Below are 27,994 nucleotides of genomic sequence, written 5' to 3'. Positions count from 1 at the left end.
CAGTAACGTGGGACGTGTCCCTCTGCCAGCATTAGGGAAGTATCCCATGCTGAGAGTCCGTGTGTGATAAATACCCTGTGAGGGACACACAGCTTATCACAGCTACACACAAAGCCCAGAGCCTGTGTCCCTGCATCTCCTGAGCCTCTGACCAGCCATGAGAATCCTCTTCCTGCTGCTGCTTGTTCTCTGTGCTGTATCCTCCTGGGTACCCAGCTGTGAGGGTAAGTGATCCTGCCCAGGTATACACATACATAACACCTCTCCTATGCTGGGACTTCTGGCTCTATCCTTCCTTATACACAGTGTCCTGTATCAGGAGCTGGGAGATGTGAGCTGTTGGGTTTCCTGCTGTAAGCCTGTGAGATCAGTCACATGGGGATTTAGTGGTCGTGAGTGGAGTACCTCAGGGATCGGTACTGGGACCCCTGCTTTTTAACTTGTTTATTAATGACCTTGAGGTTGGGATCGAGAGCAAAGTCTCCATCTTTGCTGATGATACTAAATTGTGTAAGGTAATAGAATCAGAGCAGGATGTAATTTCTCTTCAGAAGGACTTGGAGTGACTGGAAACGTGGGCAGGTAAATGGCAGATGAGTTTTAATTATTTATTTATTTATAAAATATTTTACCAGGAAGTAATTACATTGAGAGTTACCTCTCGTTTTCAAGTATGTCCTGGGCACAGAGTTAAAACAAATAATGCATGGTTACAAATAGTTACATAAATGAACAGGTTATACATTATATACAAGACATTGCATGCGCAGTAAGAGAGGATATATATTATGGGCGTATGAAACAGTTACAGACCAGATTAAAATGTGAGACAGCCTTAGTTATGAAAGAACTTAAACTGGTGGTGGATGTGAGAGTCTCTGGTAGGTTGTTCCAGTTTTGGGGTGCGCGGTAAGAGGAGGAGCGACCGGATACTTTGTTGAGTCTTGGGACCATGAACAGTCTTTTGGAGTCTGATCTCAGGTGATAGGTGCTGCATGTGGTAGGGGTGAGGAGCTTGTTCAGGTAGGTGGGTAGCTTGCCCAGAAAGTATTTGAAGGCAAGACAGGAAAGGTGAACTTTGTGCCTAGACTCGAGTGATGACCAATCTAGTTCTTTGAGCATTTCGCAGTGATGTGTGTTGTAGTTGCATTGGAGAACAAAACGACAAATTAATACAGATTTAATACAGATAAATTTAAGGTTATGCATTTGGGATGCAAGAATAAACAGTCGACTTACAAATTAAATGGGGATAAATTGGGGAATCCTTGATGGAGAAGGATTTAGGAGTGCTTGTAGACAGCAGGCTTAACAATAGTGCCCAATGTCATGCAGTAGCTCCAAAGGCAAACAAGATCTTATCTTGCATCAAACGGGCAATGGATGGAAGGGAAGTAAACATAATTATGCCCCATTACAAAGCATTTTTAAGACCACACCTTGAATATGGAGTACAATTTTGGGCACCACTCCTTAGAATATACATTCTGGAACTAGAGAGAGTGCAGAGAAGAGCCACCAAATTAATAAAGGGGATGGACAATCTAATTTATGAGGAGAGGCTAGCTAAATTTGATTTATAGAGGCGTCTAAGAGGGGATATGATAACTATATACAAATATATTCAGGGACAAAACAAGGAGCTTTCAAAAGAACTATTCATCCCACAGGCAGTACAAAGGACTCGGGCCATCCCTTAAGGTTGGAGGAGAGAAGATTTCGCCAGAAACAAAGGAAAGGGTTCTTTACAGTAAGGGCAGTTAAAATGTGGAATTGATTACCCATGGAGACTGTGATGGCAGATACAATAGACTTGTTAAAAAAAAGATGACAGGAAAATATATTTCAGCGCATGGGATCAATTTAAGGAGAGAACTTAATGTCTCAGAGGCCAAGGGATTCCAAATGAAATCTCACTCTAGATGTGTGTGGTACAAACAGTCATTTAATAAAATAAAACAAAAACTTGATCAAACAATTATCCCAGATGGGTGCAAAAAATTACACCAACACAAATATGGATATTAAATTAAAAATAAAACATTCATCTTATACTAAGCTTCTAAAAGAACAGGCGCTTGTTACTCTGAAAAGCACCCCTTACTTACATACATTTGCATGCATATATATAACCACTTAAAATGTCTGCAATATTAGTGATGTCTGTGGTGAGCCTGTACTTCCTTCCTGGGGGAACAATGAAAACTGTTAAATCCTCTCTGTAAACCCCCTAGGTGTTGCAGACAGAACCCAATGCAGATCACTAAATATTTGCCTCCAAGGAAAAGTCATATGAACATATTTTGTCAATGAAACCACTGAAGTCTAACTGATGGTATATAGCAGTCACATTTGTTGGTGAAAAAAGTAGTACTACTGAGCTGGACGGCAGCAGAGGAGGAAGTGGAGCAGCTGGTGGGTCGCAGTACCCCAAGGACATGTGCAGCAAACCACTCGTCTAAGCCGGAGGCGACAAGGAGCAGAGAGGAACTGCTCCCACCTGTAGTATCCCACAGATACTCAGTACAGGTAACTGCAGCCCGCACTGGGTGAGTGGAGCCAAAATATCTCTCTGCTGAGAGATCAAACACAACTGTGGAAAGTTCTGTGTGAAGAGCCAGCAACACTCCAGGTGAAGGGTTAACACCTGCACATACCTAACCTGTGTATGCACCGCAGCCCATTCTCTCACTCTGTGAGGGCTGCAAACAGTGTACAAGATATCTCTGTAAGGGATCTGTGTTTCCACTGCTCTCCTCCCTCTTCCCTCTTACCCAGCCGTATATACAACAAGTACAGAAATATAAAGACTGACTATCCTTACCACCACTTACACCAACGTATCTCTTATTTTTATAGTATGCTCTAAGCGAAAAAGCTCAGTAGTACTACTTTTTTCACCAGCAAATGTGACTGCTATATACCATCAGTTAGACTTCAGTGGTTTCATTGAAAAGATATGTTCATATGACTTTTCCTTGGAGGCAAATATTTAGTGATCACCTGGATTGGGTTCTGTCTGCAACACCTAGGGGGTTTACAGAGAGGATTTAACAGTTTTCATTGTTCCCCCAGGAAGGAAGCACAGGCTCACCACAGACAGGGAAGCAGGGGCAATAGGGAGAGGCAGGTCAAGGGGAAGCAGGGGCAATAGGGAGAGGCAGGTCATTTCTGAGCTGACACATCCCAATAGATTTGCCGTGTTGAGTGAAGATATTGGGAATGTCGGGGCAGAAATGGCAAGGCTGGGGGAGACTGATTCCTCTAGCAGCCAGGGGAATAGTTCCACCAGCACAGTGGGGACTCAGGATGCTCAGATACAAAGAAAGATTGTGGTGGTAGGGGACTTCATTATTAGGAAGGTTGATAGGGCAATCAGTTGCCAGGACCGCATGAACCGAACAGTTTGTTGTCTCCCGGGTGCTCGGTTTCGGCACATTGCGGATCGGGTAGACAGATTGTTGTGTGGGGGCTGGGATTGACCCGGCGGTCTTGGTACACGTTGGCACCAATGACAAAGTTAGAGAAAGATGGAGGTTCCTAAACAATGATTACAGGGATCTAGGCCAAAAGCTTAAAGCAAGGACCTCCAAGGTAGTATTTTCTGAAATACTACCAGTGCCATGAGCTACCGCAGGGAGACCGTCAGAGATCATGGAGGTGAATGCATGGCTAAGAAAGTGCTGCAGGAAGGAGGGGTTTGGGTTTTTAGAGCACTGGGATTCCTTTTCTGAGAGGTGCCATCTATATTCTAGGGACGGATTGCACCTCAATGAAGAGGGATCTTCTGTGCTAGGGGGGGAGAATGCTAAAAAGGTTGGAGGAGATTTTAAACTAGGATGGAGGGGGAGGGGAATGAAACAGATAATGAACTAAATGGAATAGATGAGGATACAAGGTGGTATGGAGGTAGAATGGGGGCAAGTGCGAGTATGACAAGCAGTGAGACACCCATAGACATACAGATAATACTAGAAAACTTCTAAAGACTAAACCAAGTGGGCGCAGAAAGGAAGGAGCAGATAAGATAATAGTACAGGCTGAAAAAAAACTTAAATGCATGCTTGCTAATGCAAGAAGCCTGACAGATAAAATGGAGGAGCTTGAATTAATAGCTGCAAGGGAGCAGTATGATATCATAGGCATTACTGAAACATGGTGGGATGAAACTCATGACTGGACAGTTAATTTAGAGGGTTATTCCCTTTTTCGGAAGGATTGAACAAATGGAAGGGGAGTTGGAGTATGTTTATATGTTAAACCGGATCTAAAACCTATTATTAGGGATGATGTTTATGAAGGGAATGATGAAAATGTAGAGACTTTGTGGATAGAAATTTGCAGTGGAGGTAAAAGTATAAAGAAAATGTTTGTAGGGATATAGATGAAACAAAGGGGTTAACCGGCGCCAAAGAGGGTAAATACCAGTCCTGTTGTGACAGTCCAAATACAGTCCTTGGGATGATGAATGGTGATGATTCTCACCTCAGCAGTGCATATGTGAAAAAAGAGAAAGAGAAAGAAAAATAATAGTGCAGTAAATCAACACAGGGGGGGGGGGTGATCACAGATATTGACAAAAAACAACAAACAAGACATACAAACATATAACACTAGCACGGCCTAAATATTAATAAAAAGCATATTTATTGATGTGGAAATGTGCATAAACCGCATCCGGAGGGGTAAAATTGCAACCCTACTCACAAAATGCTGGAAAGGTACAGGCAGATCTGCTGTGTGCAGCTGGGCTCTCAAGATGGCGACCGGAGCACTTGTGCTGGCGTCCACACGTGACTAGGAAGCCAGGCAGATGACTCAGATGACGAGGCCTCTGGGCGGACGTGACGTCACCCCCGTTGTGTATTCTCCACCGGCTCACAGGACTCCAGTCCTCCAGTCCTCATCAGCAGCCGCAATATCGCCGTACCTCGGTTCAAAACACTAGTTGGAGACTGCAGAGTTTCTCCTTTGGAACTGCAGACTTCACCACACTGGAACACTCTAAAAACTTGAAACTTCCCGACGCGTTTCGTACGCATGCGCGTACTTCTTAAAGGGATGTGCTTGTCTGATAGTCTCTATGGTATATATACCCTCAGTCCAAAGTCCTGGTTGGTTAATTGGATAAGTGGTATTAACCCCAATTAGGGCTAATAGACAACAGCACATAAACAATGGCCTATGCTAATCAACATACATAACAAACATACAACATTAATTGGGATAACAGAAAAGTGAAAAAAAACGTTAAAAACATTTAAAAAGACATTAAAAATATAAACAGTGGCAGAACAAAGAATTAATGACTTAAAAATAAGTGATTATAAAAAGGCTTTGAGTTCAAAGTCGATATTCATTCCCTTAGGGGAGAGGGTTTTAAGTTCATATATCCAGTAAGCCTCACGTATACTGGCCTGCTGGAGTCTACTCCCCCATCTGGGATTAACATCAACCTGCTCAATTGCCTGACAGATAAGACCCTTGGGATTTTTATCGTGGTACAGAGAAAAATGATGTGAGACACTATGTGTCACTAAGCCCCTTCTGATATTGTAAATATGCTCATAGACACGTCTCTGAAAGGTTCTCCCTGTTCTGCCCACATATTGCAAGCCACAAGGGCATTGCAATAAATATATAACATATGTGGAGTGGCAGTTAATGAAATTATATATAGGGTAACTCCTATTAGTAACATTAGATGTAAATTTTTTTGAATTTTTACTAAATGAACATGCTACGCATTTTACACAGGTGAAGAAACCTTTTAGATTCCCTCCTAGTTTCTGCTTTCTTTGGTTCACCGGACAACTGGGAGCTAGTTTAGATTTTAAGTTATTTGCCTTGGAAAATATAATATTGGCTTTTTTTGGGAGGATATCTGCCAATACTTCATCTTGTAATAAAATAGGCCAATACTTATTTATAATTTGTTTAATTTTTGGCGCCATCTCATTATATTGAGTGATGAACGCTACCTGGTTGTGACGTGTATTTATTGATTCCTTCTTTTTAACCTCATATTGAAGTAAAGTGTCCCTATTGATCTCATTGACCTGATTAAAAGCCTCATTTAATTGAAACTCTTTGTATTTTCTATTAATGAATTTATGTTTTAGATCTTCTGCTTGTTTTTTAAAAATCTCGTCTTCTGAACAGTTACGTTTAAGACGTACCAGTTGTCCCTTTGGAATATTTCGCAGCCACTGCGGATTATGGTGACTATCCGCGCGCACATAGTTATTTGCCTGCACAGGCTTAAAAAAGGTTTTTGTGTGCAATATGTCATCTTTGACATATATGTGGAGGTCCAAAAAATCGATGTGTTCAGTACTAAAACTACATGTGAATTTTAAATTAAGGTGATTGTGATTTAAATAAGTGCAAAAATCATTTAAAGAATCCTGAGTGCCTGACCAAATGAAAATCACATCATCAATGTAGCGCCGCCAGAGCACCAGGCTCGCTCCTAGAGGACAGTTGTTCCAAATGAACTCCTCCTCCCAACTGTCCATGAATAAGTTGGCATAACTAGGAGCGAACCTCGTGCCCATGGCGGTACCACATTTCTGAATGTAATAGTGAGAATTAAAAGTCAAATAATTATGTGTTAAAATAAACCAAATACTCTCCATCAAAAAATCCCTCTTGGTGCGTGAATAGCCACTGGAGTGTTCCAGTTTGCGAGACACGGCCTGGCATCCTTGATGATGGTCAATAACTGTGTACAAGGATGTTACATCAGCCGTGGCTAGAATGTATCCTTGCTGCCATTTAAGATCTTTTAGAATTTGTAGCGTATGTGTCGTGTCTCGCAAATAGGACCTGCCACCAGTGACTACCGGTTGAAGATGGTGATCTATAAATTGTGAAAGATTTGAAGTGAGGGAAGAAATACCAGAAATAATAGGTCTCCATGGAGGTGCAGTTAAATTTTTGTGAATTTTAGGTATAAAATAAAATAACGGTGTGCGTGGAAACTGAACAGACAGAAATTTGAACTCATCCTCACATAATGCCCCACTATCTACACCAGAAGTCAACAATTCTCCCAGTTCGGCTTTGAAATGTACCAAAGGGTCACTGTTAAGGGGGAGGTATGTGGTCTCATCTCCCAGTAATCTCATGGACTCTTTTAGATAATACTCTTTGTCCATGACCACAATACCCCCACCCTTATCAGCCGATTTAATAACAATCAAGTCATTATTCTCTAGATTTTGGACTGCCTCTTTTTCTGTAATATTAAAATTATCTTTTTTGATTTTGTATGTTCTACATGAGTTCTCTAGATCTATGCTGACCATTGACCATTTCTACAAAGGAGCTTACTAGATGTCCTTGTGCGAACTTTGGATAGAACGTGGATGCTTTTTTAAAAGTTTTTTCTTGAGGATCAGCAGTACTGCGTACCTCTTGGATGGGATTGGTTTGGTTAGTAATTTTATCCCTAGCAAAATATTTTTTCAGGGCGAGTTTGCGGGCAAATTTGTGAACATCTATGTAGAGATTAAAACTATTTGGTCCACAGACTGGAGCAAACTTAAGTCCTTTATTGAGTACTTTTTTCTCAATGTCGGTGAGCTGGTACTGACTTATATTAAAGATATTCGGATACTCTTTTGTAATTTTTACCCGATTTCTACTAGTACCTCCTCTCCTCCCTCGGGTCCTGTCTTTCTTTTTTTGTGGTTTAGTGGAGGTTGGATTTCTGATGCATGTTTGATTATTTCCACCTCTGGGAAGATGTGATCTCTTTCCTTCCTCCACTCTAAAAAAGAAAAATTTGATTTAATGGCTGGTGTGGGGAGTGGTGTATACGAGATGCTCTCCACATCACTCTCTGATCCTATATCGGACAGCGATGTGTATCTATTGCTGACCGTGACAGGAATTGATTGTGGTAATGTTAGTGCATCATATCGCTCCTTGGCTCTTTTTTGTTGCAGATATAGATTTTTATCATGCAACGGTTGTTTAACCGGAACGAACGGTGTGGGAACCAGTACATTAGTGGAGGGTTTTTTTGGGACATTGATAGCTCCCTTTTGTATAAATCTGCTCCTTTTAGCATTGGATTCTTTAGGTCCTATCGTTACACTGGGTTTCTTATTATCTACATTTGTAACATTAATCTCTTTGGATTTCTTTGCCCAATCTCTCTGACAACCAGTGTCATAGTCTTGTTTATCCCTGAAAAATTTTTGTTGTTTGATTTGAACTATCTCTAATTCAGCCTGATCTAGCCTTTTCTTAATAGTCGGTTCTAGAGCGAGCAACTCTTTGTTGTCTTTATATGGATCTAACTGGATCTTCATATCTAATATATGATCGTCCAGTTCGACTAAGGTTTTCCTCCGTTGATGCACCAAAAGCTTCATGAGAGAGAATGAACAATGATCTAATATTTCATTCCATTCCCTCATGAAGCCCTCATTATGTGCATCCCCGGTGGGCTTTTTTCGAACCCTAAGCCCCCTAGGGATACGGTGATTTTCCAAATACTTGCTCAGTGTGGTGGCTTCCCACCATTGTTTGCTTTCTAGCATTAGTGTTTTCTCTAACTGAGCAAGTATTGGGTGGAAATCTTCAGTCACACTTTCTATACCTTGGACTGAGCTAGGATCACCAAAGATATGATCAACATTGACATTATGACGAGATCTCATGAACAGAGAACTCATGATGACACTTACAATCAATAAAATATAAATATAAAAGCAGCTAACACCAAATGTACAAAACAAAAAATCACAGAAAAAAGGAATAGGTGCAAAACAGCGCTAGGGATACTGATGAATAAATGTTCAGGCAGCCAGGTGAAAGACTGGTGGTACAACCAGTCAGGGAAACAGATGAAACAAAGGGGTTAACCGGCGCCAAAGAGGGTAAATACCAGTCCTGTTGTGACAGTCCAAATACAGTCCTTGGGATGATGAATGGTGATGATTCTCACCTCTGCAGTGCACTGCTGAGTGCACTACTCAAATTTCTACTCATACTATTACTCTCTTTAGCAGGTGATATTGAACCTAACCCAGGCCCTCCCATTACAGCTCTGTCCCATGCCCCTGAGAATACCCGGTTCAAATTCCTAAAAGGGCTATCTCTCGCCCATATAAATATCCGGAGCCTGCTGCCCAAACTGGATGAACTAAGAGCATGGTGCCTTATGCACAAACCCAAAGCCATCGTTCTTACAGAAACATGGCTAAACCCTAAAACCCCTAATGCAAATATCGCCATTCAGGGATACTCCATTTCTAGGAGAGATAGGTCAAAGAGAGGAGGAGGGGTGTTATTTTATATTGCAGACACCTTACAGTTTACACTGTTACATTGCCCACCAAGTCCACCCTCTTTTGAAATCCTAGTTGGCAGAATCTGCCTCCCCTTTTCTAAGCCCATCTTGCTTGCTGGCATCTACCGCCCCCCTAAAGCCCCTCTACAATCTCTGACTGATATCCTTCAGTTTCTTGGCTCCATTTCCTCTCTGAATGAGAAGAGTGAGCTGCCAAGCGCTTCTCAAACTAAAACTAAGCAGCCAATGCGGACCTGACTTACTACAATCTAGGATCCTAAGACTTGGTGCCCCAGCATTTGCCAAACCAATTGCTTCCATAGTCAACTCTATCCTGTCTGCTGGCCATATCCCTAAGACCTGGAAAACTGCCAGAGTTGTCCCAATCTTCAAAAGTGGGGACAAAAACACTGTCTCAAACTATGTGTCCTCTCCCAACTAAGCGATTACTATAACAAGACAAATTTCCCTAGCCAATTCCAATCTGGCTTTCGCCCCAAACACTCCACCGTAACTACCCTGCTAAAAGTTTGCAATGAAATCCACTGTGGAAAGGAACGGGGACAACTCACTGGTGCAGTATTCCTAGATTTTGCAAAGACTTTTGATACAGTTGATCATGTTATCCTGCTTAACAAACTCCAGGCGGTGTTTTATTTGCAACAAGGTTAGACATCTCAGGCCGGACTGTCCGGACCGGGACAGGTCCGGGGGACCCCATCAGGGGCAACGATCATAAGCTGCGTGGCCGGTCGCCCATGTGCGACTGGCACACACAGAGGAGCCAGCATAGCCGTGGAACTAGCCCATAGAGAGACGTCCATCGTCCATGGCCTGCACTTGCCACCTCGAGACCAGCAGCGGAGATAGTGTGTTCATCTGTGTGCGGAGCTCAGGTGTGAAGTTGACACATGCTCTGTGCAAACCGGGAGGCAGCTCCTGCCCTTACTGCAGTGGGTGGGGAACGTCTGGCCCGCGGGCCGTGTAAGGCCCGCGAAATCATTTGGTCCGGCCCCCGGGAAGCAAGCCTGCAAGAATGGTTTAAAAAAAAAAAAATATGTCAACTCCCCCTTTCCTGATTAGCTGCCCGTGCTGTCACTCTGCCAAGATTTTTTTTTTTGGCCCGCCTCTTCCTACAGCACTGCCCCCTCCCTTCTCTCCTCCAGTAATGCCGGGCCCTCCCCTTCCCTCAGTACTGCTCCCCTCCCTTCTCTCCTCCAGTAATGCCGGCTCCTTAGGCTCCGCCCCTCTGTCCCTCCCTTTAGGCTCCGCCCCTCTGTCCCTCCCTTTAGGCTCCACCCCTATGTCCCTCCCTTTAGGCTCTGCCCCTCTGTCCCTCCCTTTAGGCTCCACCCCTATGTCCCTCCCTTTAGGCTCCGCCCCTCTGTCCCTCCCTTTAGGCTCCGCGGGCCTGCCAGTCTCTCAGCTGCACTGGCTACCTATGCTGCTCCAGCAGCCCATCCACGGGCCCCAAGTAACCCACATGACCCCTTATACCTCCTCCCAGGCACCTTACCCACCCCAAGGGGTGAGAGGCCTTATTTGTGTGTGTGTTTGCAGAGGTGGGCTTATTGTGTGTGTGTGTGTGTGTGTGTGTGTGTGTGTGTGTGTGTGTGTGTGTGTGTGTGTGTGTGTGTGTGTGTGTGTGTGTGTGTGTGTGTGTGTGTGTGTGTGTGTGTGTCACTGTGTGTGTCACTGTGTGTGTCTGTCTCTGTCACTGTGTGTGTGTGTGTGTGTGTGTGTGTGTGTGTGTGTGTGTGTGTGTGTGTGTGTGTGTGTGTGTGTGTGTGTGTGTGTGTGTGTGTGTGTGTGTGTGTGTGTGTGTGTGTGTGTGTGTGTGTCTGAGAGAGAGAGAGAGAGAGAGAGAGAGTGTGTCTGATAGAGATAGTGTGTGTCTGAGTGTGTGTGTTTGTCTGAGAGTGTGTGTGTCTGAGAGAGTGTGTGTGTCTGAGAGAGAGTGTGTGTGTCTGAGAGAGAGAGTGTGTGTCAGAGAGAGAGAGTGTGTGTGTCTGAGAGAGAGAGTGTGTGTATGTCAGAGAGAGAGAGAGAGAGTGTGTGTGTGTCTGAGAGAGAGATTGTGTGTGTCTGAGAGAGAGAGTGTGTGTGTTTGAGAGAGTGTGTGTGTGTGTTTGAGAGAGAGTGTGTGTGTCTGAGAGAGAGTGTGTGTGTCTGAGAGAGAGAGTGTGTATGTCTGAGAGAGAGTGTGTCTGAGAGAGAGTGTGTGTGTGTCTGAGAGAGTGTGTGTGTCTGAGAGAGTGTGGGTGTATGAGAGAGAGTGTGTGTGTATGAGAGAGAGTGTGTGTGTCTGAGAGAGAGTGTGTGTGTCTGAAAGAGAGTGTGTGTCTAAGAGAGTATGTGTCTGAGAGAGAGCGTGTGTGTGTGTGTCTGAGAGAGAGTGTGTCTGAGAGAGAGAGTGTGTGTGTGTGTCTGAGAGAGAGAGTGTGTGTGTCTGAGAGAGTGTGTGTCTGAGAGTCTGAGAGTGGGTCTGAGAGTCTAAGAGTGGGTCTGACAGTCTCAGAGTGGGTCTGACAGTCTGAGAGTGGGTCTGAGAGTCTGAGAGTGGGTCTGACAGTCTGAGAGTGGGTCTGACAGTCTGAGAGTGGGTCTGACAGTCTGAGAGTGGGTCTGAGAGTCTGAGAGTGGGTCTGAGAGTCTGAGAGTGGGTCTGACAGTCTGAGAGAGAGTGGGTCTGACAGTCTGAGAGTGGGTCTGACAGTCTGAGAGTGGGTCTGACAGTCTGAGTGACAGTGTGTCTGAGAGTGAGTGAGAGTGGGTCTGAGAGCCTGTGAGTGGGTCTGAGAGTGAGAGAGAGTGGGTCTGAGAGTCTGAGAGAGAGAGTGGGTCTGAGAGAGAGAGTGGGTCTGAGAGTCTGATTTCCCTACCCCCTGCCCGATTTCTGTGTGTGTGTGTGTGTGTGTGTGTGTGTGTGTGTGTGTGTGTGTGCGTGCGTGCGTGCGTGCGTGCGTGTGTGTGTGCATGCGTGTGTGCGCGTGTGCATTTGCATGTGCACAGACACCAACCCACAGTCAGTCATAGTCACCCACCACCCAAGAGTCAGTCAGTCACCCAAAGAGAAGCAGTTCCAGCCATCACATTAGGGGTGAGTTCATTAAATGTTTGACCAAATACAGCAGGCTAATTTTTAAGTTGATAATTTTGGATGGCCCTCGAATGATTTTATAAATATCAAAATGGCCCTTGGGAGAAAAAAGGTTCCCCACCCCTGGATTACTGCAAAGTACTGGCACGCTGGGGATAGGTGGGAGAAAGGTTCCCCACCCCTGGATTACTGCAAAGTACTGGCACGCTGGGGATAGGTGGGAAAAAGGTTCCCCACCCCTGGATTACTGCAAAGTACTGGCATGCTGGGGATAGGTGGGAAAAAGGTTCCCCACCCCTGCCTTACTGCAAAGTACTGCTCAAAACATCCAGGGGGAGCATAGGGGAAGATAAGAGAACAAAATATATATATAAGTGCAGACGTTATGTAATTAGATGAGTATTTCAGCAGTGTCTTGGCTCGTATGGCTATTCTACTCACAGGAGCAAGGTATATTCAAAGCAGTTGGCAAATTGGGTTGCCACCCTTGAAGATGTCTATGATCTGTGCCCCCCAGGCGATGATCCGACAGCGGTATGTGTATAGAGAGAGGGAGAGACTACATAGTCTCATGATGTATAAATAGCCACCATTAGAACACACAACATACTCCTGACGAAGCCGAGAAACAGTTTGGTAGCTGGGCGAAACGCGTAGAGTTATACCTGCGGACCTATTTTGGTCTTGGAGAGGATCCGTAGAAACCAGCTCTGTATGCAGTGACGTCACACCTTGCAGACGGGCGCGCAGAAGGAAGCTCCGGTCCAGGACACAGAGCCGCGGAAGCCAGCAGACTGACCAGAAGGAGGCGGTGAGCTGTTTCGGGACACCCTCCATTCACATTATGTGATACATGCTTTTTATCTTTGTGCAAATTGTAAGTGCGCATTTTTATTGTGTTTTCTATATGTAGCCAGGTTCCCCCCTGTCATGGCTGACCCCCTCCTCCCTTTCGGCCGACGCTGTGTACGAGGGAGTGAGGGGGGGCCGTGTGCGCGAAGGAGCGATCCCTGGTAGCTAGGGACGCGAGCGGCGAGCAGGCCGGTTGCCGGGGACGCGATCGGGCCGTCGCTAAGGCCGCGATCACGTTGCTACCGGCCCGGCGGCTCGGGAAGCAGGGCGCCGCCATGTTAGGGCTGTTGCGCATGCGCAGTGCCCCAACCCAGCGCGGGAGGACCAGATAGTTCGCGCATGCGCGAGATGAGCATGCCAGCCCCCAGGGTGCATAGGGGCAGAGACACCTGATGCCAGGGAGCCTATCGGAAGGCCAGATTCCCCTGCTAGCAAAGAGATACATTTCGCGGGGTTTTGCAGCCACGCATTCACTCAGGATCCGGACCAGCTAGGGGTAGGAGGTAGATGCAGGGGTGAGTGACCCTCTGCATTAGGCCAGCAGCCCCCAAGGTCCCAGTTAGGTCCTGAGCCATCTATTAGCTTGTGGAGCTTAGGGACAGGCCCTAGATAGGGACACTGCCCCATTTATTGGTTGAATAGACAGGGACACAGTGTTGAAGCCGTGCGGCCCTGTGAGGTGGGTTCTGGGCTCAGAACACCACCCAAGACCCTGCGACAAGGAGTGACATTGTTGCGCTGGACTTTCAACCCACGCGGTGTGGAGGACCCCGTCGGATCGTGTGGATTTATATCGCGGTACCCGTGGCTGGAGCCCGGGCAGGTAACCTGTATCTCACGTGCACCAACCAGGCCTATCACCAAACATAGTGGCTGCGCAGTCACACACACACCTGTACAGTGGTATTTGACTTCGCGAACACGAGACATTTGGGTGGGGGTTACTGGACACAGGGTGGGGTCACACTGTGGGTGGTTAGCGTCCGCCGTGACGCCTAGAGGTGGTTAGCGTCCGCCGTGACGCCTAGAGGTGGCTAGCGTCCGCCGTGACGCCTAGAGGTGATAGTGTCCGCCGTGACGCATAGTGTGGTTAGCGTCCGCCGTGGCGCAATATGCTGTTATGCTGTTTTGATGTTATGCTGTTTTGATGTTATGCTGTTACGTGATTTGTGTGTTTCCATGCAGTAAAGCCCGTCCTGTTTTATATTCTGTAGTGTTGTGTGGTTGTTCCTGTGAGGGCCTCCTCCCACTCCGTTGGGATCCCTCCCAGGTGGAGGCGTTGCACCTAGAGATGTATGATAAAGATGTACCCCAGGTTCCCCAAGCGGAGGCTTAGGCTCCTGAGAGCCACACAGGTTGCACAGCACGTAGTAGCGGCGGTAGTCATAGGGAAGACCCGTTACATTTGGAGGCGCTGCTGAGATTGAGACCTGGGGTGCCCGAACTCAGCAAAAATGTCGTTAGGTTACACGTTACCTTCCCGCCAAGAGGTGTACACGTGGGCGGTAAAAAGGCAAGTCCCGCCCTCACAAACCCTTGCTGTAGGACAAGTTCCCGCCAATGCCTCATCCTATGAACTATGTTTAATCCTAATGCAGTACCCAGGCTTAGAAGATGCCAGAATCTTGGGTCGCCGCTCCGACCCCGACGGGTCATGGTGCACCGTATTAATCACTGGGGGATGTGAATTGTCGCCACAGCAAGGCCCATCCAACTTGCGTTTCCACGGGGCCCTCAGCTCAGGGTGTCCTGTTATATATCCTGAAATGCCGATAAAACCCGAACCCTGTAGCCCCAGAACAGACCTGCTAGAGACTAGTATGCGCATGTCCCTGTCCCCACCCGAAAGTATATGCGGGGATGAGGCCAGTGTATTATCCTGTGCTAATTGTCGCTCAAGCAGACGGAGCTCCAGCCCCAGTAGAATGGGAGAAATCCAATTATTAGCCCAGGCCATCCAACAACTGGGTAGACCCAAGCACGACTCCCCTTCCCCTCAGCCATACCGCAAGTTAAAGCTCTTTTCAGGGGTAAACCCTACTCCCACTGGTGAAGAGGCTTTTGATGTTTGGAAGGAATATGCTTCACAGGTACTGGAAGAGTGGACCTGTCCTGATGAGGTGAAAAGACAACGAATCATGGAGTGCCTGCGCCCGCCTGCGTCCACTACCATCAAGATGTATAAAGATCAGCATACTGGGGTTACCGCACATCAGATGATGGAGTCGCTTACCCGGGCATATGGTAAGGAAGATGATGTGAGTGAACTATGGACTAAGTATTACAATCTCCGCCAGAAAGAGGGGGAAGACCTATCCGAGTTCATACAACGGATCCAATTGCTCTTGTGGGAGCTACGTTCCCGCCAAGTCATCAAGGCCTCAGAAGTAAATGAGTATAGGCGCACTCAATTCCTGCGGGGAGCCATACCCACGCACCATATCGTGATAATGCTCAGACGCACGCTACAGAAGGGAGACCCCCCTACTCTAGAAGACCTACTGGATGAGGTGAAGGGTCATGAGGCCTATACTAGGTTGCATACGCCCAAGAAGGCCAAAGACCCGCGCAAGGATGAGACCAAGGAAGCAACAGTGCCCAAAGCAAAGGGGAGCAAGAGCGGTAAGGATACGGCCACCCCGGAGGTGCCTAGGTCCGCTCCCAGGTCACTTGACGGTCCGGGTCCCCGCCCAGACTTCCGTTGCTTCAACTGTGGCGAGCAGGGCCATGTTGCAAGGAACTGTTCAAACCCCACTAAGGCCCAGACCTACACCGTGACCGTGCGGAAGGCAAGCTCGTCCCTATCAACCATACCCGAAGATGTTGCCGAGGAGTCGGGGGGGCCTTCCACGGAGGAGACGCCCCCGGCCGATGCTTACTGCCGAGTAGGGCCCACCGCTGTAATAAGAGTCGTCGTGGAGGGGATATACTCTTCAGCACTTCTGGACACTGGATCACAGGTGACCATCATCTACCGTCCATTCTACGACCAGCACCTCAGCCATCTTCCCTTGCAGTCAGCCGAAAAGATGAAGTTATGGGGACTGAGTAAAGATGATTATCCCATAGACGGAATAGTAGCGGTCAAGCTGGATATCTTGCAGTTGAACACTAACAAGTCGCATCCCATGCTGGTGGAAGCTTTGGTCTGTCCAGAGGCTCGAGAACATCCCAGTGCCCCCATCATACTAGGCACGAATGCCGATATTGTGAGGTCGGTGATTCGCTCATTCCTACAAGAAGCCGGTGAGCTACCGTTGTCATCCCTGAATATAGCCCCTGGCCTGCGGGAAGAATGCTATAGGGTGGCGTATGAGGAACAGTATGGTGAAATCTTTAATCAAGAGCGAGGGTTATTGCAGATTCCACCAGGGGGAGTGAGGCACGTGACAGCGCTGATCAAGTACCCCAGTCGGCACGAACACGACCGATACTTCTCGCTAGAGACCCTCCCCGAGTCTGAGAATCAGTGGGGATACCGAATGATACCTGAAGTACGGGATTGGCCATCTACTGTCCCTAGGAAGATTACCGTGTCTATCCAGAACATGTCTCTCCATACCGTGCCGCTGGAAGTAGGACAAAGGTTGGGTAGAATTTATCCTGTGGATCCTGTAGACGATCCAGTGACCGTTCACACTGCCCGTGTGGGAGAAGAGGCCGAGGCACTACAATTCGACTTCGGAGAGTCTCCCCTGGGAGAAGCATGGAAAGAGAAGCTATGTGCTCAGTTGAGAGAGAGACGAGATGTGTTCTCTACTAGTGAGATGGACGTGGGATGCAGCAGAAGCGCTCAGCACACGATTCGTCTGAATGATGACACGCCATTTAGGGAAAGGTCGCGCCGCTTAGCTCCCAGAGATGTGGAGGATGTGCGGGGTGTCCTGAACGAGATGGAAACGGCCGGCATAGTGACCGGATCTCGGAGTCCCTATGCCTCACCGATTGTGGTGGTACGAAAGAAGAATGGGTCTGTTCGATTGTGCGTGGACTACAGAACATTGAACAGACGTACTGTGCCTGACCAATACACGCTACCCCGAATAGAGGAGATTCTCAGCGCACTGTCCGGAAGCCAGTGGTTTAGCGTGTTGGACCTTCGATCTGGGTATTACCAGGTTCCGATGAGCCCTACTGATCAAGAAAAGACGGCGTTCGTCTGTCCCCTGGGATTTTATCAGTTCACTCGGATGCCCCAAGGTATCTGTGGCGCTCCAGCCACTTTCCAACGGCTTATGGAAAAGACGATTGGAGATATGTGTCCGCGTGAGTGTTTGGTCTATCTAGACGACATAATCGTGTTCGGAGCCACCCTTGAAGAACACGAGACTAGGCTGATGAAAGTATTGGATCGCTTAGGGAAAGAAGGCCTGAAGCTCTCATTGGATAAGTGCCGCTTCTGTCGAACATCGGTCACTTATGTGGGTCATATCGTGTCCGCAGACGGAGTGGCCACCGACCCGGCCAAGGTGGAGGCGGTGGTGAATTGGCCAAGACCCGAGAATGTGCTGGAGCTGAGGTCATTTCTCGGGTTCTGTGGATATTATAGAAGATTCGTGGATGGATACTCCAAGAAGGCAGCTGTGCTGAACGATCTGCTGAAGGTCTATCCAGAGGAACCCAAGCAGAAGAGGACCCCCCCAAGGACCCCCTTCGGGGATCGGTGGACGCCGGCTTGTGAGGAAGCATTTAAGAGGCTGAAGAATAGTTTAACAGAGGCTCCCGTTCTAGCATATGCTGACCCGGAGAAGCCTTACATTCTGCACGTGGATGCCAGCCTTAACGGATTGGGAGCTGTGCTACACCAGAAGTACCCCACTGGGCTTCGTCCCGTGGCATATGCAAGTAGAAGTTTGACTCCCAGTGAAAAGAATTATCCAGTTCACAAATTGGAGTTCCTCGCCCTCAAATGGGCCATATCTGACAAACTACATGATTACCTATATGGGGTCACCTTCGAGGTCCGAACAGACAACAATCCGCTGACCTATGTACAAACCACGGCCAAATTAGATGCGACCGGTCACAGATGGTTGGCCATCCTCGCCAATTACCAGTTTTCTATGAAATATAAGCCTGGACCTCTCAATATAGGAGCCGATGCTCTATCTAGGAGATCGGGACTGGGCGAGACCGCCGACGATGGCCCTTGGGAAGAAATTCCAGGACCAGGAATGAGAGCTATGTGTTCCACTGCTGCTATTGTAAACGACCGAGTGGCATTCTCCGAGCTACGAGTAGTGGATTCTTTAGGGTGTCGACCTCAAGCCCTTCCAGAAGCTTACTGCCACCCTGATGGCATGGGTCTAACACAAGACGTCATCTTCACGGTGAAGGAACTGGTACTAGCACAGACACATGATCCTGCGGCTAAGGCTGTCCGCGAGGCCCTACACAAAAATGACTCTGCACTGGTGAAACGGGCTCCTCGCGAGGATGTGGGTCTTCTCATGAGAGAATGGGATAAGTTTGAGATGGATAACGGCCTACTCTATAGGGTTGTTCAATTCCACAATCATCCTGACCGTCGACAACTATTTCTACCTCGGCGTATGCAAGGTCTCGTTTTAAGATCACTACATGATGATCATGGACATTTGGGGGTGGATAAGACCTTGGGTTTAGTGCGAGACCGGTTCTTCTGGCCTAGGATGCGGGAGTCAATTGAACAACACTGCAGAAAATGTCTACGGTGCATTCATAGGAAGACCCTTCCCACCCGTGCTGCTCCAATGGGCCATCTCAAAAGTGCTGGGCCTATGGATTTAGTTTGTATGGACTTTTTGTGCATAGAGCCAGATTCAAAGGGTATAGGAAATGTGCTAGTAGTGACAGATCACTACACTCGATACGCTCAAGCCTTCCCCACGAAGGACCAGAAGGCTACCACAGTGGCTAAAGTGCTGTGGGAGAAGTATTTTGTGCATTATGGTCTGCCCAGCAGGATGCACTCTGACCAGGGACGGGATTTTGAGAGCAAGCTGATCAAAGAGTTGCTAACACTGTTGAACATTCAAAAGTCCAGGACTACTCCCTACCACCCGGAGGGAGATGCTCTCCCTGAAAGATTTAATCGGACATTGCTGGACATGCTAGGTACTCTGAAAAATTCCCAAAAAGGAGAATGGAGTAAACATGTTGAGGCCTTGGTGCATGCCTACAATTGCACTAGGCACGAGTCCACCGGATACACCCCATACTTCATGATGTTCGGGAGAGAAGCCAGACTGCCAATCGACATCCGCCTACGGGTATCTACCGACGGGATACCCAACATGGCTCATTATCGATATGTGCAGAGACTCCAGGACAGTCTGCACCGTGCCTATCAGTTGGCTGAAAGAGCCACCGCTCGATTGAATGCCAATAATAAAAGACGGTACGACCACAAAGTACGCTATAGAGCGCTCCAACCAGGAGACGCAGTTCTCCTACGCAACTTAGGGATTCCAGGCAAGCACAAGTTAGCTGATCGCTGGAGGGAAGGGCCTTTTCAAGTAGAGTCCCAAATGCCGGGCCTACCTGTTTATCGCATACGTGATGTGAATGGCAAAGTAAAAGTTTGGCACCGAAACCACTTGTTACCTATCTCCCAACTGGGAGAAAGTGAACCTGAAACAGAAACAGTAATGAACGACAGTGAGCCTGAAGAGGCTATTGCGAATCCCGGCCCCATAGATGAGACCCTTCAGGATCCTTTGGAGGGAACATCCAACCGAGACTGGTGGGCACCTCCCGAAGGCGCAACAAGTAAGGGGCCAGCTGACAAAGTACCGCCATTGGAATTTTCACCAAGTAATCAATCACTAGATCCTACCACTCCGAGTTTTGTGCCTCAAAGAGACAATGTTCAGTTGCAAAGAGACTTTCCCCAAACTGGTTCACCCTCTGCCAGAGAGTCTAGGCCTCAAGCCTACGATGGTCTGTCTCAAGAGGAAGAAATGGAGACTGAGACTCGCAGGAGTCAGAGAGTGAGACGCCCTCCCACTAGAGTGGCTTATGATTCATTAGGGGCACCTCACTATGAGTCTCAGCAGCAAGCTAAAGCCAAGCTAGCCTCAGTTATCAATATGTTTGTTGAACTGTACAATCTCGTTTAGAGTAATCGTTAAGTTGTACTTTAACACTGCATTTTTATTATATAAATTTTGTACACTGTTGGAAGGTTATGTGGTTCAAGCGAGGACGTTGGAGTTCTCACCAGGGGGAGGATGTAGCCAGGTTCCCCCCTGTCATGGCTGACCCCCTCCTCCCTTTCGGCCGACGCTGTGTACGAGGGAGTGAGGGGGGGCCGTGTGCGCGAAGGAGCGATCCCTGGTAGCTAGGGACGCGAGCGGCGAGCAGGCCGGTTGCCGGGGACGCGATCGGGCCGTCGCTAAGGCCGCGATCGCGTTGCTACCGGCCCGGCGGCTCGGGAAGCAGGGCGCCGCCATGTTAGGGCTGTTGCGCATGCGCAGTGCCCCAACCCAGCGCGGGAGGACCAGATAGTTCGCGCATGCGCGAGATGAGCATGCCAGCCCCCCAGGGTGCATAGGGGCAGAGACACCTGATGCCAGGGAGCCTATCGGAAGGCCAGATTCCCCTGCTAGCAAAGAGATACATTTCGCGGGGTTTTGCAGCCACGCAGTCACTCAGGATCCGGACCAGCTAGGGGTAGGAGGTAGATGCAGGGGTGAGTGACCCTCTGCATTAGGCCAGCAGCCCCCAAGGTCCCAGTTAGGTCCTGAGCCATCTATTAGCTTGTGGAGCTTAGGGACAGGCCCTAGATAGGGACACTGCCCCATTTATTGGTTGAATAGACAGGGACACAGTGTTGAAGCCGTGCGGCCCTGTGAGGTGGGTTCTGGGCTCAGAACACCACCCAAGACCCTGCGACAAGGAGTGACATTGTTGCGCTGGACTTTCAACCCACGCGGTGTGGAGGACCCCGTCGGATCGTGTGGATTTATATCGCGGTACCCGTGGCTGGAGCCCGGGCAGGTAACCTGTATCTCACGTGCACCAACCAGGCCTATCACCAAACATAGTGGCTGCGCAGTCACACACACACCTGTACAGTGGTATTTGACTTCGCGAACACGAGACATTTGGGTGGGGGTTACTGGACACAGGGTGGGGTCACACTGTGGGTGGTTAGCGTCCGCCGTGACGCCTAGAGGTGGCTAGCGTCCGCCGTGACGCCTAGAGGTGATAGCGTCCGCCGTGACGCATAGTGTGGTTAGCGTCCGCCGTGGCGCAATATGCTGTTATGCTGTTTTGATGTTATGCTGTTTTGATGTTATGCTGTTACGTGATTTGTGTGTTTCCATGCAGTAAAGCCCGTCCTGTTTTATATTCTGTAGTGTTGTGTGGTTGTTCCTGTGAGGGCCTCCTCCCACTCCGTTGGGATCCCTCCCAGGTGGAGGCGTTGCACCTAGAGATGTATGATAAAGATGTACCCCAGGTTCCCCAAGCGGAGGCTTAGGCTCCTGAGAGCCACACAGGTTGCACAGCACGTAGTAGCGGCGGTAGTCATAGGGAAGACCCGTTACATATATATAAACTTTTTTCATACTGATCGCACTATGTAGTCTCTCCCTCTCTCTATACACATACCGCTGTCGGATCATCGCCTGGGGGGCACAGATCATAGACATCTTCAAGGGTGGCAACCCAATTTGCCAACTGCTTTGAATATACCTTGCTCCTGTGAGTAGAATAGCCATACGAGCCAAGACACTGCTGAAATACTCATCTAATTACATAACGTCTGCACTTATATATATATTTTGTTCTCTTATCTTCCCCTATGCTCCCCCTGGATGTTTTGAGCAATACTTAATCCTTGGAACCCGTGAAACAGGTCCCACCAGTGAGGTTTGAGCAAGGGGTTGGGTCACCCATTTCTCTCAATCACTTTTCCACTTATTATCTATTGGTTTCATCTGATAAGTAGCGCCTGTCTTTTACCTTTATCTACACAATTACTGCAAAGTACTGGCACGCTGGGGATAGGTGGGAAAAAGGTTCCCACGGGAGGGATTGGTTGTACATGTTGGGTATAGGGCCTTCAACCCTATAAACATGCCTGTGGGCCAGTCCCAGGCTGTTCCATCTCAAGATTCATCTTAAGTTCCAGCACCAGCGGTTCCGGAGTGTGACGGGTTAATATCCAATGCAACGAGGTTTTACACCCTCTTCTGGAATTCGTTCGAGCTAAGGGTTCACGAACGAACCATGTAAGGACGGAACGAACCATTTGCCTGTGATATGGGGCTGGCAAGTTGCGCCCCTAGCCAGGAACTGCTACACGGATCCTTATACACACCCACTTGCATGCGTGCCCAGAGACTTTGTTTTGTCCCAAGGACATTTGTTTTCGTTGCCCATCCCAGTAAGTGTTTTATTAAGTGTATATTGTGAAGATTCTGTGGGGCCTATGCAGAGAGCAGTGTTATAATAAAATGGAGAGTTTAAGAAAAAGTAGCTTTAATGGAGAGTTTTATTCTCCATATGCAGAAATGGGCGAAATCCGCTATTTTTAGCATTACTGCATGTGGAGAATTGTAAATGAGGAGATGCGCGCAGCTGAAAGGGAAAAAAAAAAATTGCGCATTTTTTTTTTTTTTCCCTATAGCCGGCGAGCTCCTGCTTCTTGCCAACTTTAGTTGGCGGAGAAAATTGACGAAAATCGCGCCAAAAACAGCCGCTAGATGGCGAGAGCGCCTTTCTGAATTCGGCTATTTTTCAGACTGGCGAGATGTAGTTTCTCGCCAGCCGCGCGGCGAAATTTTGAAATAGAAAAAAAAAATGGCGCGTTTTCCCTAACTCGCCATTTTCAGCTGTTTTTAGCACGATTTTCTACTAAAAATGGCTGCTCTCTGCATGAGGCCCTGTGTGTTTGTCTGAAACAAAATAAATTACAATTTATTTTACTCAACTTGTGCAGAATCCCGGTATTAAGGTGTGCATAAGACCTGGTCTCCCGTGACAAGGATGTCTCTCTGTATTAGTGACCCTGTGTGCAGGATGTCTCTCTGTATAAGTGACCCTGTGTGCAGGATGTATCTGTATTAGTGTCCCTGTGTGCAGGATGTCTCTCTGTATTAGTGACCCAGTGTGCAGGATGTATCTCTGTATTAGTGACCCTGTGTGCAGGATGTATCTCTGTATTAGTGTCCCTGTGTGCAGGACGTCTCTCTGTATTAGTGACCCTGTGTGCAGGATGTATCTCTGTATTAGTGACCCTGTGTGCAGGATGTATCTCTGTATTAGTGACCCTGTGTGCAGGATGTATCTCTGTATTAGTGTCCCTGTGTGCAGGACGTCTCTCTGTATTAGTGACCCTGTGTGCAGGATGTATCTCTGTATTAGTGACCCTGTGTGCAGGATGTATCTCTGTATTAGTGTCCCTGTGTGCAGGACGTCTCTCTGTATTAGTGACCCTGTGTGCAGGATGTCTCTCTGTATAAGTGACCCTGTGTGCAGGATGTATCTGTATTAGTGTCCCTGTGTGCAGGATGTCTCTCTGTATTAGTGACCCAGTGTGCAGGATGTATCTCTGTATTAGTGACCCTGTGTGCAGGATGTATCTCTGTATTAGTGTCCCTGTGTGCAGGACGTCTCTCTGTATTAGTGACCCTGTGTGCAGGATGTATCTCTGTATTAGTGACCCTGTGTGCAGGATGTATCTCTGTATTAGTGACCCTGTGTGCAGGATGTATCTCTGTATTAGTGTCCCTGTGTGCAGGACGTCTCTCTGTATTAGTGACCCTGTGTGCAGGATGTATCTCTGTATTAGTGACCCTGTGTGCAGGATGTATCTCTGTATTAGTGTCCCTGTGTGCAGGACGTCTCTCTGTATTAGTGACCCTGTGTGCAGGATGTATCTCTGTATTAGTGACCCTGTGTGCAGGATGTATCTCTGTATTAGTGACCCTGTGTGCAGGATGTATCTCTGTATTAGTGTCCCTGTGTGCAGGACGTCTCTCTGTATTAGTGACCCTGTGTGCAGGATGTATCTCTGTATTAGTGACCCTGTGTGCAGGATGTCTCTCTGTATTAGTGACCCCGTGTGCAGGATGTCTCTCTGTATTAGTGTCCCTGTGTGCAGGATGTCTCTCTGTATTAGTGTCCCTGTGTGCAGGATGTCTCTCTGTATTAGTGTCCCTGTGTGCAGGATGTATCTCTGTATTAGTGTCCCTGTGTGCAGGATGTCTCCCTGTATTAGTGACTCTGTGTGCAGGATGTCTCTCTGTATTAGTGACTCTGTGTGCAGGAAGTCTCTCTGTATTAGTGACCCTGTGTGCAAGATGTCTCTCTGTATTAGTGACCCTGTGTGCAGGATGTCTCTCTGTATTACTGTAGTCCCTGTGTGCAGGATGTCTCTCTGTATTAGTGACCCCGTGTGCAGGATGTGTCTCTGTATTAGTGTCCCTGTGTGCAGGATGTGTCTCTGTATTAGTGACCCTGTGTGCAGGATGTCTCTCTGTATTAGTGTCCCTGTGTGCAGGATGTCTCTGTATTAGTGACCCTGTGTGCAGGATGTCTCTGTATTAGTGACCCTGTGTGCAGGATGTCTCTCTGTATTAGTGACCCAGTGTGCAGGATGTCTCTCTGTATTAGTGACCCTGTGTGCAGGATGTCTCTCTGTATTAGTGTCCCTGTGTGCAGGATGTCTCTGTATTAGTCCCTGTGTGCAGGATGTCTCTCTGTATTAGTGACCCTGTGTGCAGGATGTCTCTCTGTATTAGTGACCCTGTGTGCAGGATGTCTCTCTGTATTAGTGTCCCTGTGTGCAGGATGTATCTCTGTATTAGTGACCCTGAGTGCAGGATGTCTCTCTGTATTAGTGATCCTGTGTGCAGGATGTCTCTCTGTATTAGTGTCCCTGTGTGCAGGATGTATCTCTGTATTAGTGACCCTGTGTGCAGGATGTCTCTCTGTATTAGTGTCCCTGTGTGCAGGATGTATCTCTGTATTAGTGACCCTGTGTGCAGGATGTCTCTCTGTATTAGTGACCCTGTGTGCAGGATGTCTCTCTGTATTAGTGACCCTGTGTGCAGGATGTCTCTCTGTATTAGTGACCCTGTGTGCAGGATGTCTCTCTGTATTAGTGACCCTGTGTGCAGGATGTCTCTCTGTATTAGTGACCCTGTCTGCAGGATGTATCTCTGTATTAGTGTCCCTGTGTGCAGGACGTCTCTCTGTATTAGTGACACTGTGTGCAGGATGTGTCTCTGTATTAGTGACCCTGTGTGCAGGATGTATCTCTGTATTAGTGTCCCTGTGTGCAGGACGTCTCTCTGTATTAGTGTCCCTGTGTGCAGGATGTATCTCTGTATTAGTGACCCTGTGTGCAGGATGTCTCTGTATTAGTGACCCTGTGTGCAGGATGTCTCTCTGTATTAGTGACCCTGTGTGCAGGATGTCTCTCTGTATTAGTGACCCTGTGTGCAGGATGTCTCTCTGTATTAGTGACCCTGTGTGCAGGATGTCTCTCTGTATTAGTGACCCTGTGTGCAGGATGTATCTCTGTATTAGTGACCCTGTGTGCAGGATGTCCCTCTGTATTAGTGACCCTGTGTGCAGGACGTCTCTGTATTAGTGTCCCTGTGTGCAGGACGTCTCTGTATTAGTGTCCCTGTGTGCAGGATGTCTCTGTATTAGTGTCCCTGTGTGCAGGATGTCTCTCTGTATTAGTGACCCTGTGTGCAGGACGTCTCTGTATTAGTGACCCTGTGTGCAGGATGTCTCTCTGTATTAGTGACCCTGTGTGCAGGATGTCTCTCTGTATTAGTGATCCTGTGTGCAGGATGTCTCTGTATTAGTGACCCTGTGTGCAGGATGTCTCTCTGTATTAGTGACCCTGTGTGCAGGATGTCTCTCTGTATTAGTGTCCCTGTGTGCAGGATGTGTCTCTGTATTAGTGATCCTGTGTGCAGGATGTCTCTCTGTATTAGTGACCCTGTGTGCAGGATGTATCTCTGTATTAGTGACCCTGTGTGCAGGATGTCTCTGTATTAGTGTCCCTGTGTGCTGGATGTCTCTGTATTAGTGTCCCTGTGTGCAGGATGTATCTCTGTATTAGTGTCCCTGTGTGCAGGATGTCTCTCTGTATTAGTGTCCCTGTGTGCAGGATGTCTCTCTGTATTAGTGACCCTGTGTGCAGGATGTCTCTGTATTAGTGACCCTGTGTGCAGGACGTCTCTGTATTAGTGTCCCTGTGTGCAGGATGTGTCTCTGTATTAGCCCCTGTGTGCAGGAAGTCTCTCTGTATTAGTGTCCCTGTGTGCAGGATGTATCTCTGTATTAGTGACCCTGTGTGCAGGATGTCTCTGTATTAGTGTCCCTGTGTGCAGGATGTCTCTGTATTAGTGACCCTGTGTGCAGGATGTCTCTCTGTATTAGTGACCCTGTGTGCAGGACGTCTCTGTATTAGTGACCCTGTGTGCAGGATGTCTCTCTGTATTAGTGTCCCTGTGTGCAGGACGTCTCTCTGTATTAGTGACCCTGTGTGCAGGATGTCTCTGTATTAGTGATCCTGTGTGCAGGATGTCTCTCTGTATTAGTGACCCTGTGTGCAGGATGTCTCTCTGTATTAGTGACCCTGTGTGCAGGATGTCTCTGTATTAGTGACCCTGTGTGCAGGATGTCTCTGTATTAGTGTCCCTGTGTGCGGGATGTCTCTCTGTATTAGTGACCCTGTGTGCAGGATGTATCTCTGTATTAGTGACCCTGGTTGCAGGATGTATCTCTGTATTAGTGACCCTGGTTGCAGGATGTATCTCTGTATTAGTGTCCCTGTGTGCAGGATGTGTCTCTGTATTAGCCCCTGTGTGCAGGAAGTCTCTCTGTATTAGTGTCCCTGTGTGCAGGATGTATCTCTGTATTAGTGACCCTGTGTGCAGGATGTCTCTGTATTAGTGTCCCTGTGTGCAGGATGTCTCTGTATTAGTGACCCTGTGTGCAGGATGTCTCTCTGTATTAGTGACCCTGTGTGCAGGATGTCTCTCTGTATTAGTGACCCTGTGTGCAGGACGTCTCTGTATTAGTGACCCTGTGTGCAGGATGTCTCTCTGTATTAGTGTCCCTGTGTGCAGGACGTCTCTCTGTATTAGTGACCCTGTGTGCAGGATGTCTCTGTATTAGTGATCCTGTGTGCAGGATGTCTCTCTGTATTAGTGACCCTGTGTGCAGGATGTCTCTCTGTATTAGTGACCCTGTGTGCAGGATGTCTCTGTATTAGTGACCCTGTGTGCAGGACGTCTCTGTATTAGTGACCCTGTGTGCAGGATGTCTCTGTATTAGTAACCCTGTGTGCAGGACGTCTCTCTGTATTAGTGACCCTGTGTGCAGGACGTCTCTGTATTAGTGACCCTGTGCTCTCTCTCCCCTGCAGGCCTGACTATGAATAACTGCAGGAAATTAAAGGATAATCAGTGCCGCATACAGTGTGCAATGGTTGTACAAGGATACGCGAAGGAACTGTCCAAGTCCTGCAAATGACACGTGTAAATCCGTGAGCTGCTGCCGAATCGAAACATGGCTTTCACATGCAATGTCACATGCATGACGTATCGGGCTCACACGCCAACCAGGCTGCCAATCATCCCTCATAGAGCATCAATAAAGCATGTAACATGTTCTAATGTCTCCTGTGTTAAGATCAGCGGTGTCCTACACATTAAACATACACAGGCACCTATACACGTCTTACACATTAAACATACACAGGCACCTATACACGTCTTACACAT

At 47.8% G+C, this 27,994-nt stretch overlaps 1 long non-coding RNA gene across 1 annotated transcript; it reads left to right on the top strand.

Moving 5' to 3' along the window:
* The first annotated feature begins 6 nt into the window (after positions 1-6).
* On the top strand, positions 7-27,882 carry LOC142492512 (uncharacterized). Its single transcript, XR_012800828.1, has 2 exons — positions 7-224; positions 27,637-27,882. It is a non-coding gene; the product is annotated as an uncharacterized LOC142492512 (long non-coding RNA).
* The last annotated feature ends 112 nt before the right edge of the window (positions 27,883-27,994 follow it).

This window comes from Ascaphus truei, chromosome 4 (genome assembly GCF_040206685.1).
Source record: "Ascaphus truei isolate aAscTru1 chromosome 4, aAscTru1.hap1, whole genome shotgun sequence".
Lineage (NCBI taxonomy): Eukaryota > Metazoa > Chordata > Amphibia > Anura > Ascaphidae > Ascaphus > Ascaphus truei.
Note: the sequence above shows the minus strand (reverse complement) of the source record. Positions and strands in the feature narration are given on the sequence as shown.